Genomic DNA, 13,216 nt, shown 5'->3' on the forward strand with positions numbered 1-13,216 from the left:
TGTCACTGTTTCGACCTTTGGCACTGAAAATATATACAAGAAACTACAGTCTATCCTCTTTCTATACCTTCTTACGAAATTTCAATACGATGCTCAGATAGAAAGTTATGACGATTTCCCCAGGTCACCTGTTTGGAATGTAATTCAAGAGTCTGCAAAAATACCAACTTCCTCAGATCATATCTCTGAAAATATAGTGCGAAAAGCTCTGAAATTCGGACCCGAGATTTAGCGCGATTTTTTCTCAAATGGGTTTTTTTTTAGCTTCTGAAACGTCGTAGAAAAAAAACGTTATAGCAAAAATGCCACGATGACCTATTTGGAACAGCGAAACCCTAGAATCCAAAGCTCTCATACCAAATGTTATGAAACCAACTCACAAAATATAGAAAAGAGAGATCAACGACTTAGAATTCAGCCTCTTCAAGGGAAAAACCTCCTTTACATTACACAAATGAACAATTCTTGGATGATACAAATGAAAAGACCTCCTTTCTATACATAGGAGTCTAAGGGGTCATAACATAATCAGAGTCGACATAACAATAATTGATGCAGGAGCATCCAGCTCCGAGGAGACAGAAGGTGGGTGACTGTCTTATGGAGAGGTTACAAACAAGCAAGGGACACGTGCATGGCGGACAGGTTATCAAAAGTTATCGTTTCTTTTAATTTACCTTTAGTCTTTTTATTTTATTTTCCAAGAAGGTCACTTAGGGACCATGGTACTTAAACATTGTTCTGTTTTAAATTTAGAAAATTAAAGTAGCAGTTAACAGAAACTTTATATGTATTACAAGAAATGAACAGACAGTTGAACCAATTCGAAGTAACAGTCTAACTGCAAGCGGGAGCAGTTACGCTGCCCGGTTGTAAATACAAAGGGTGGTGAATAACAAAAATCTTCTTCTGCTCGAAAAAGAAAAACAAGAACAGAATTGTTCCTCTGACCATAGAAAATAAAGATTTTTACTTTCTGAACCACTGCTAAAGTGTATTGACATCTATCACATGTTCTGAGTTTCTTTACATTTATTGAATTCTGTATATCAAGAATAAATTGAACAGTACGCGACAAGGAAACGGTACCAGTGGAACCGCACAGCCACGACGACCAAAACATACAACAAGGAACAAGTATAACCAGGTAACCAAAAGAAGTCATTTTGCATTTCTAAGTAAACATATATTGTCTGTAATTAAATATACAGTCCGCATCAAAAATTCAAATACATTATTGAGTGCGTAGTTCAGCATTGCCTGAGCGTTATAAGCTCAGTGAGGTAAACCCTCACAAAACAACAAATACAAATAACCAGAGAAAGCGCAACGGCTACAGAGTTTTCTAATAGTGAACTGAACGAAACATAAAGGAGGCCGCCAACGGCTACAGCTTCTACAGAGACCGGGAAGTTCCACTAAACCCTACGAAACGACCGAAGACTACATACAATAACTACAAAGAAAGGAGCGACGGCTAGCATAGCCATACCCGGTGATCAAACAACGACGAAATTCTAAATAGAACAACGTGGAAAGACCCTACCCGGTTAGGGTTTGACGGTTTTCGACTCAGCACCAGTTTGCAGAGGAACAAACCCTCGATCGAAACCTCGGGAAGTGGCCTGCGAGGACAAAGGAACAACACATTAGGGCACAGAAGCGAGAAACCAACAAACAATGCAGAAGCAAATAAATGGAACAGAGAAAATGACTTACCTGTAATGGCAGAGGCCACGTTGGAGCAAACCACCAACTCACAACCTGGACTAGCAAGGAGCGAAGCTGTTAGAGACAGAGTGAAAAGGAACCAGAGAATCTAGCAGGGAACCGGAGCTTACCTTTTTATTTTGACACCATTGCGTGAACGAGCTTGCAGAACCTTGGAGCGAGTTATACCTGTAGCAGAGATCTTACCAGTTAAGGACGAGTGTTATAAAGGAGCGTTCAACATTAAACCTCCATGAAAACAGCTAAAGCATAACGCTACCAAACAGAGGACCATCGTTACCAACGAATACCAGTGTATTGTGGAACAGAACGACCGGGCATTCCCGCGAGCAGAGAAACCTCAGACTCCAAAACCCTCGGCAGAGCGGAGCAAGTTTCTTACCACCAAATGGCGAAAATGGGAAACGAAGGTAGTGTATAGTGAGTCAAAGGGCAGGAAGAATTACCGGACAGAACCCACATGTGCCGGTTAACAACCGGTGGAACCCGTGGTTGACCCTTGTGGAAACATCTGGACGTGTATAGCTCTGTTTACGCAGGCTTTAAAACTCATTAATTACCGCCAACCACTCAGCACGGTGGGCTGGGTCATCAATCATAATGTAAGGGCACAATAATAACAATAGTGGGCTTCTATGGGCACTACATGGGTACATCAATTTAATAATTGGGTTGTACTAATAATAATAAGGGGTTACACTAGTAGTATAGGGGCCTAACAAGTAGTCTAGCATGTGAAAGGTCGTCCTTTTGTATTAGTTGTGGATGATTTCTTCATTAGGTCTAACAATAAGCTTGGGAGGTGTAAGTTGAACTTCTGCACCTTCATTTGAATATGCTTTGTGGATGACTTCCTCATAAGGTCTAATGATAAGCTTGGGAGGTGTAAGCTAAACTTCTGCACCTTCATTTGAATATGCTCTGATCATCTATTGGTTATAGATGACAATTAATGTCAAACAAAAAATTTCTAAACAAGAACTAGCTCAATGTGTTTATTCCTATGTTGTAGTTTATCTTATCAGAGTTGTGATTCAAGTTGTTATACATTATAATAAAAATAAAAATCTTGATTATTAATTTATTTTTGAAAAAAATCAAATTTTAAACTTATAATATTAAAACATTATTGAAAACAAATTCTAAATAATATATTGGAAAAAATGTTATTAAAGATGTTGCTACAATATTGTTGAACAAACAGTAATCTTTGTATTCAAAATGAGATCATTTTCATTGAAAAGCACACCATAATTACAAAAAAATAAAAAATAGAGATAAGAAGAAGAAAACATTATAATAACTTTTTTCAATTATTGTGATTTCATAAAACAAAAAAGTTTTAAGGAGATTACAAAATGATAGGAAAATTAATTTGACTCTACATTGAAAGTACATCATTCTTGCAAGAGTCTTGTGTCTAGAACATTTGTATGAATGATGAGGATGTTTTTCACAATTCTTGTAAGGGTGAATATCAAAACATTGATATTTCATGTGACTAGCTCGATCAAAATGCTGACATTTGATAATCTGAAGAAAATGAGGAAGAGAGGCAACAAAATATGTGTTTTCCTCAAAAAAATCTAGCACATTTAAAACCAAGTGTATTGTGATTTTACCAAACTCATTTTGTTAGTACAACTATGTCACTTACACATCACAACCTCATATTAAATTACATAGATGACAAAGTTGCTACATGTGAAATTCAATATCCATATATGGTTTTGTTAACATAAGGTTCATTGACAATACAAACATAAAATTTCTTCATTGGATTGGAATATTTTTCATACATCTAAATAAAATATGAAACTATGTAAAATTTATTATATAGGTATATGATAAAAAAACAAAAATAAAATAAAAAATCAATATATAGAAAATAAATTAAATGACCATCACTTAAAATAGTTTTTTAGATACACTTATATGTCGATTGTTGATTGACGTGATTGTCTAAAAAATCAATGTCACTGACATTCTTACACCGCGTACAATTAAAATATTCAATTAAATATTCAAAGTGAATGGAAACAAAAACAATCCAATTATAAATTACTCAGTCTCGTTGGCTTCTACCTTGCAAAGACAAATTGATACATTGTCCATCTTTTGTGACCTTTGATAGTTAATGGTCTACCTGAGTAAAACCAATATTTTGGTCTTAAATGCATCAAAGAGGGCTCTTATAGAATTACATTTCTACTATCGAGGTGTCGAGATTGAAATCACCATAGCTTATAGCAACCTAGGTGTACAGTTTCAAGGTCCTGTTTTTGGTATGGAACAATTCCTCTAGCCCTGATTGAAAAAAGGATACTCAAGGACTCACAAATCAGACACGCAACACAACAAACAATGGCATAATGCTTGGGCAGCAATAGACTTTGACTTTGTATAACATAGTGAAGAAACAACATAAAGTGAAGATACTCTACCTATTGTACAAGGAATGATTAACTTAAATAACAACGCTGACCATATATGAACCAGTTAGACTCTTGTCTATACATACACTATTTATGTTACATTAGAATATAATTTGGTGGGAAAAGAAAAGACAAAGTCAATGTAGAAGACAATCCATAATGACGCTAAAATTGTATGAAATCTTTTATTGCACTACCAGTCAAATTGCGCGAATGTGTAATATGTTGTTCTAGCACACTACCATTTGCAACTATTGTAATGAGAATTTGTGTGAAACTAAAATGCTAGCGTGATATGCATGTTATTATGACTAGGTTACAACTCAATATCGTTACAATTACACCACAGTAATCTGCCATTCTATAACTTTATTGCACAAAACTGCATTGTGAAATCTGCCTTAATATTTCTTATACATACACACATCTTGAATCAAGCGGCCATGTACAATGTTTGCATTACCATACTTAAAAAAAAAATTGCTAATTCTCTTCGGTACAATTCAAATTGTGTCCAAGACTTAGTCAGCTCTTTTCTATGGAGATGCCTTGTCTATACGAGGACGGTCCCAGAACAGAAAAAAAGTAATTCCTCGAGTGGTTGATCTAAATCTCCAGGACAACTTGTAAAGTTGCCTTGGAAATGTGGAAGGAAGGGCACTTCAAAAAGGACTGTAGGTCTAAAGCTCTTGAGAAAGGAAAGGGATCTGATGATGCTCCTATAGAGGTGAGAACCACCGCAAATGAAGGTGGGGATGTGTACTTAGCCTCTTCTTTAAGTACATATGTAGATCATGAGGCATGGTTGATTGACTCCAGTGCATCCTTTCACTTCACTCCCCATAGGGAGTGGTTCTATGAGTATGAGAAATATGACGGTGGTGATGTCTTCTTAGGGGATGACAAGAAGGCTAGAATCATCACACACAGAAAAATCAAGTTGAAGTTGCAAGGAAGAAAGATTAGAACACTTCAGAGTGTTCCGCATATTCCTTTATTGGACAGAAATATGATTTTTGTAAGAAATATGGATGATGTAGGTGTAAAAATAGTGTTCAAGAAAGATACCTACAAGATGGTTCAAGGAGCACGAGTATTAATGCGGGGAGTTTGGATTGGAACTCTATACAAGCTTCTATGTAGTACTGTTATTGATGGGTGCAACAGTTCTTTGCTTCTTTAAAGTGGAGCATAAAATTTAGTGGTATAGGGAAAAAAGACCATGTTATGGCATCAAAGGCTCGAGCATATTGGAGAGAAGGGCCTTCGAATAATTCATGGTAATGGTATGGTAGAAGGTATATCTAATTTCTCTCTGGATTTCAATTTTTGTGAACATTGTGTATATGGGAAGCAGAATCGGGTGAGTTTCCCCTCTGGTGCTAATAGGGTGAAAGGGATATCAGAGCTTGTGCACAGTGATGTGTTTGGACCTGTGTCAGTTCCATCACTGGGTAAGTTCATGTATTATGTATAATTTATAGATGACTTCTCAAGGAATACATGGATATATTTCCATAGGAAGAAATATGAAGTAGTTGACAGGTTTAAAGAATTTAAGGCTCCAATGGAAAACCAGACAGAGAAGAGGATAAAGGTGTTGAGGAAAGATAATGGTGGAGAGTTCTACAAGAAGGAATTTGAAGAGTTCTATAATAAGTTGGTATAGCACGACATAATACTACTCCATACAGACCTCAACATTTGCAGAAAGAATGAACAGGATGTTGATGGAAAAGGAAAGAATCATGCTCAGTGGTGCTCGGTTAGGACGAGAATTATAGGTAGAGGCGGTGGAGACTTCATGTTACCTGGTTAATAGGTCACCTTGATTAGCATTGCACGATAAGACTTCACATGAGGTATGGACTGGTAAGAAACCCCCTCTCTCACATCTAAGGGTATTTGGTTGTGATACATATGTATATGTTCCAAAGGGGAATAATACAACCTACCTCAAGATCCAAAGAAAATGAAGAAAAAAAGTTGGAATCGATCCGTCAAATTCGGAGGAGCCATGCCGATTACAAGAAGTAACAGCGTCCAGGCCGAGGATAGCAAACAGTATCAAGATGACACTCTTTCGATGGGGCATGTCTATCGCAGAACTGAGGTGAAGAACGGACTTTTGTGCCATCCGCAGGGGATGTAGAGTGTGTGCGATATCCTCAGAGTAAACGACGTGAGTCTGATGCCAAGAAAGGGCGTAAAGTCCCAGTCGAAAAGAGCCCTCCCTCTCGAGCTCCGAAAAAGGGAGGAAGTGGAGGAATCTGGGCAACGGGAGTCGGGTGTGAGATCTCCCAACTTTCTTCCCTCACAGATATGGGCCAGGTTAACAGATCTCAGGGCGCCCTATCTTCTCGGATGTACAAGATGGGAAGAAGCAGCGATCGCCACATATGACCTCTCCAAGACCCCCCACATGCCATTACTTGCATAGTACCTTGTCTACGAAGGAGGGGAGGGTTTACATTAGGGGCCAAATGCCGCAACACCCATAGCCATTACAAAAGGGGCTAAGGCAAGCCTTCTATAGCAATGCGCAGGAACGCTAGCTTCTCAGAGATACAAGAGAGGGGAAATCGGGGTTTGCGACGCTGTCAGCAGTGGATTGGCAATCCTATATTACGGATCTGCTACCTCTGCTCCTGAGAGAACGCTGTAAGGAGCCGAGGTGTTCATTTCTACTGTGGGAAGGTATAAAAACCCCAGATTCATCATTGATCAATCAGATAAGACTCTCAATAGACAGATCTGCCAAAATCTTTCAGGTTTGATACCTCGGATGGAAAATCGACATTGTAGACGAATAAGAAGCCTGCAAAAACCCAAATCTGGGGGAAAATCAGGACACCTCAATGCCCTGACACCTGGGCCAAATTCGTAGAAGAACACAATCTGAAAGGCGACGACCTGGGGCTTGGAGATGAGACAACCTAGGGAATAGATTGGCGACAACCTCAGATGAGCAAAAATCCCGGAGAAGCGGACTTCGCACAACTCCTCTTAAAAGCACCAGAAGGCATAAATTACTACGTGAGGTTAAGGTGGGGTAGCAGTATCCTGGAACTACGGAATAAAATTTAGAACCTTCTCGACATCACTGAACAAGGGAAAAATCTGATCTACAAGGGGCGCAGTTTACAGGACCACTACACTCTCCAGGAATATGGTATAACCACAGATTCAACCATCATCATTAGCCTTCGTCTGCAAGGAGGATGCTTTGGAACTAGCTCAAAGAATACAAGCTCCAAGAACATAGGCTCCTTCAAAGTTGCGATGAAGGGTAAAGGGATAGTGCAAGTCAATACAACAACAAACTCTGTTCTTCCTGGGCCCTACATAGTCGAACAAAAACCTGAGAATCCTGCGCTCACCATTGATATGCCTGAGGTAAATGATTTGTACTCAGATATATTTTCTCATTCTGTTATTTGTAGATTCAATGGTTACTAGCCCAAATCAGGTGATCTGCACCACTGGATCCATACCACCTGGACACCAAACTGTGAAATCTACTTATGCCCCAAGGGGTTTTTTTATAGTAAGATTCCACACAGAACAAGAAAAGGAACTCATCCTTAATAAGGGGCCATGGTTCTGGGGCAACACAGGGCTCTACATCACTCCATGGTTTCCAGATTTTGACACCAACACAATGGTGGTATCAAAGATACCAGTTTGGGTCAGGTTGCATAACCTCCCACTACACTTCTGGCATCACAAGGTCTTAATAGCCATAGGGAACACCCTGGGGAAATTCTTAACAATTGATAATGATAGACTGACAAAGGGAATTTTTACCATCGCCAGAATATGTGTCGAAGTAGATCTCAGCCAGGGACTACCATAAAGCATCATACTTCATTTCAACAACACACAGTGGCTACAATCACTAGATTACGAAAACACAACTTTCCGATGTCGAGCATGTTTACAAATAGGCCACCTTCTCTGTGCATGCCCACAGGCAAGGAACACCCCCAATCAGAAAAAGCAGCAGCAAAGGAAGTCTCAAGGATGGGAAAACACAGTACCATTGGATGTAGAAGAAGATGTACCAGATACCACAGATTACAAGATAGAAAAGGATGAACAAGGAAACTAGCCCAACACGCAAAGGAAAGAGGAAGCTCCTAGAAATCCTCTGCAAAAACAAGACCTACAAATAACAGGAATTGAAACATCCGGCATCAAGAGAACCCATGGATCTAAAGAATCAGAGTTCGATAAGGAATCTCCCATTACAATAACAAAAAATCAGCTCACCTTAGTAACTACCACCCCCAACTCTGGGGGATGGCGTAAGGTGGAGAAAAAGAAAGGGAGAAGAGTATAGTTTTCACTTCATTTTTTTATTCTTTTGGTTTCTGCGAAAACTGGATCATTATCATTGCATAGGCTTCTGCATCTACAAAATGTAATTTTATCTTATGAATAAAATACGACTTTTTCTACGGGAAAAAAAATATGTTCCAAAGGAGAAAAGAACCAAGTTGGATAGTAAATATGAAAGGTGCAACTTTAATGGGTATAAGGATGGTTTAAAAGGTTATAAGTTTTTGAACCCAGAAATAAGGAAGGTTGTGTACAACTGAGATGTGGTATTTAGAGAGGTGAAAGATGTTATTAAACATGAAGTCCTACCAAAGGAATCTGAGAAGATAGAGTTTGAGCTAAAGGAGGAAGAATCAAACTCTACAACAGAACAGGAATCAAAAGATGAATAGCCACAAACTCCAATTGTGAGAAGATCGGCTCGAGAAAGAAGACAACTAGAAATGTATAGTTCATCTGCTTTCTATTCAAATTTTGATTTATCTATTACTAATGATGATTCCAGAACTGCCAGGGAGGCAGTAGATTCAGAGGATGGTAAACTCTGGAAAGAGGCCATGGTCAATGAAATGACATCTTTGAACAAAAATGAGACTTGGGATCTGGTGGAGTTGTCAGCAAGAAGGAAACCCATTAGAAGAAAATGGGTATTTAAGAAGAAGATGAATGCAGAAGGCAAGGTGGAGAAACACAAATCTTGGTTGGTAGAAAAAAATTATTCCCAAGTGTGAGGAACTAATTTTGGTGATATTTTTTCTCTTGTTTCCAAGGTAGCTTCTATTAGATTACTTTTATTTGTTTCTGTTGCTTTTCATTTTGAGTTGGAACAAATGGATGCGAAGACATTGGTCGATCCAAGGTAGGGTGCTTGCAAAAACAAACTTCCACTCGTACATCAATGTTTGTGCCTCCGAAAACGTCTTTCGATGTAACCTCATTGATTCTGCCAATGATGCAATCTATCTCTCATCTGATGGCATCAAGTACATGAAAAAAATTTTCCACCCCTCAAATGTAATGTGGCGCTGCACAAAATCTAGTGGGGGCTTCCTGGAATGTGACTCCCACCCTCTTATTTTGTTCACTTCATCATTCTGCTTCTCTTCTCTATGTATATACACCTACGTTACATGTTCCAATTTCCACCTTTACATAATGCGAAATCTTTTACCTTTAAATATAATATATATGCTCTTTTGTTCTTCCTTCTATACAAGGTGGTATATTTGCATCCTTTTAAATTATGCTTTGTGAAAATAAATACAAACATTGACTTATTAAAAAATGTTGTTTTTCTTTACCTTAAACCTATTTGATCTTTAATTATGTTGCACCTTCGATCTTTATACTTCTTTCCTTAGATGTGCACATTTTTTCCCAATTTGCAAAAATAAACACAAGCAAAATATAATTGATCTTTACTTATCTCACATCTTGCATATTTATACTTCTTTCCTTATGCATCTCTTCATGTCACATGACTCCTATGTGGATATGCACACTCTTTTTCAATTTCCAAAATAAAGAAAAGAAAAAACAAACACTATGTGGATGTACACGCTCTTTCACAATTTGCACGAAAAATAAATAAATAAACGACACAAAAAACAAAACTTCTCCTATTTCCTTCCCTTTTTAAATGTATATGTCTTCCCTCCCCTTCCATTAAAAATTCTTCCTCCTACAAACACTCCTCCATGTACTCTTTCTTTGCACTCAATACTACTCTTTCTCATCTCCTATTTTCACTAATATGTGTGTCCCCATATTTGTATCAAGATGGACACTCCAAAGTATTTTGCAAACCCCTCAAGAAATGTTCACAAAAGACTCCTCTATGCACAGAATAAAGACACCTACAACAAATTAAAACGTCTCAAATATAAAGCTACATTAAACCCAAAAACCTTTCCAGCTATACCACGTATAATTTTCCTCTTCCCCAACATCTCGAAACTTCGCTTGCAACCCCATCTCCTTTAACATTCCCTACTCCCAATCTACCTTCCCTTTAGCTTCCTCCATTCACTGCCATGTCTTCCACATCTGCATCACACACGCCACCATTGACCCATTCTTCTTCACCCTCTTATCCATAGAATTTTTTCAACCATGCCCTTAACCATGCACACCATCGATTTTGTGAAAGGATAGATGAGCTCTCTCCCTTGAATTTTTGCTACATATGCAAAGAATCATACCCAAATATGAAAACAAATTTCTTCCATGGTAACATTTTTTGCTCCTATTGTGCAACTACAAAGTCCACCCACCGCTTCTCCCTTGCAAACAACATGGACCCTAGAAACCAATTGTTCATCCTTGCCTCTCTAACACAAATAGAGGAAATTCTCATAGCACATGTCAACCCAATATTGCAAGTCGCCCATGCACGAGGTGGACAGTGAAAATACATTGTTCATACTATTTGCTTCCCCCAAGACATAACTGTTATTGTGAACATCTTGCCACACTTGGTTTTCAAATTCGACATCGTAATTGTTACTAGACATGGATTTGACCACAAAACATATGATTTCATTGTAAGCAAGACACAAGTTGTTGCAGCTTTAGAGTACAAACTAGCCCATGATCCCTACTACAAGGATATCCATGTGGACCAAGCTGCAATATCTGCCTTTCCGACTCACCCTACCGATATCTCTTCTCTCCTCCATCACACCACCCCCTCCTCTCCTAAACCACAAATTTTCTTCTCTGCATTGGATAATCACATTCCACAGCCACCCCAACAAACCTCCAACCATCCTCTTTTGTATCAGCACTCCAAAATTCCCATACTAAGCATGAGGAAATATTCAACTACCTACACTTTCCCCATCCTAATTCCACTACTTCGCTTTCGTGGTCCTCTGTTTCCCTCTCTGCTATCAATGAATACACCATGGAAGGCCTCTTCGCTATGGCCTTCCCCACACTCTTCCCCATAGGGGTTGCCATGATTGATCAACCACACCTTCGAAAATTTGAAATGCAATAATATTCTTTGCACTTCATATGCTACTATGATATCTGTTTTGGCCAGCATCCAAGATTTCGGTATTAATTGTACAACCTTATGTTGCAACATCGTAGTCAAGAAATTGTTGCTGTTTTCTTTAGAATAAACCTTGAAGATGGGTTTCTAATGACCGTTGCAGACCTTCGTGCATGCCTCTGTGACATGCCTGATTCCATGCTTCATAACTAGATTATGTGCTTCAGATCAAGCCTTAGGAGGACACGCTCATTCTGGAATAGACGCAGAGGTGAAATCACTAATATGATCACACACATAGGTAGCCCTACTTTCTTCTTCACCCTTAGTGTAGCTGACACCAAATGGCATGACCTCCACATGGTCATGCCTGGTAGCCCCCCCGCGGATTCATCAAAGTTGTCTCGATGGAGATTGCAAAATATAATCAAGAATCCACATCTTACATCATAGTACATTCATTTTCAATTCACTGTCTTCCTCGAAGAGGTCTTGGAATAACGTTTCCAGGAAAAGGACTTATGGTGCAGGTTTCTTTCTAACCATCCTTCTCCTCTTTATTTATTTTCCTCGTTGTGCACTCGCCTCACAAATTTTCCTTTCTCATCTTTGCAGGATGAGTGGCAACATAGGGGCTCCGCACACATACATAGTTTTCTTTGGCTGGAAAACACACCTAATCTGGGAAACCTAGATTAGCATGACCAAAACGCAGTTGATAAAGCAAAGTCCTATTTCGATCAACACATTTCTGCTCAGAATCCTCGTCCTACTAAGCAACGTGAACCTTATGTTCACTGCTCTACAAAGCATGACCCAATATCCTCCCATCACCATTAATATTTGCATCCTCTCACATTTTTTACTATGAGGACCTTTTTAATTGCATTCAACGACATACAAAATGCAACCCATCTTCCTATCTTTGAAAAAAAGGTCCTACTTTTTTTCCGCTATGGAGTTCCATGGGATTTGCATCCTACATCTTCTTTGATGGTTAATGACAATGGAAGAAAGAAATATGTCCCCGCTCGTAATGACGACGGGTTAAATGTACACAACTCTAACATGTTATCGATATGGACAAAAAACATTGACTGCCAACCGATTCTATCTCGCCATTCTTTTCTCCACTACATCTCAAAATATGCAGTGAAATAAGAAACAAGGTTGGAAATCTATCACCAAATTTTGTCACGTGTCTCGCAGACTGTCCACCCCAAAGCATACGTTGTTAATGTTGTCTGAAAAATATTAACAAAAACAGTTGCTGATAGGGACATTGACGCCTAAGAAACATGCCACATGCTACAAAAATGTCCCCTTTCACTTTGTAGCTACTCATTTGTTTCCCTCAATGTTAGTCCAGCTGTTTTTAGTCGTGTTTCTCATGGTTTAGGTTCCCCCTTTCCAATACCACCCTTCATTGTAGCATACATGGCTAGACCTCCTTCGCTTGAAACACTAACTCTTCTTGAGGCTACACATTCTTGGTTATTTTTCATTGTTTAAATTGTATTTTTTAATGTTAAATAGATTATATATAGGACCAAATACTGTGTCATTCCTTTTGTTTTCTAGCACATCAATGCTCGTATAATTTGTATGCACTAGTTCATTCCTTTTTTTAGTGCTCATATTCCTAAATAAAGCATTGATTTGTATTAAGTTTTTTGTTTTTCATATGAATGCATTCATGCCTATATTACCA

The sequence above is a fragment of the Pinus tabuliformis genome, chromosome 6 (assembly GCF_031772625.1).
Source record: "Pinus tabuliformis cultivar Carrire ecotype Pingquan chromosome 6, CPIR1, whole genome shotgun sequence".
NCBI classification, from domain to species: domain Eukaryota; kingdom Viridiplantae; phylum Streptophyta; class Pinopsida; order Pinales; family Pinaceae; genus Pinus; species Pinus tabuliformis.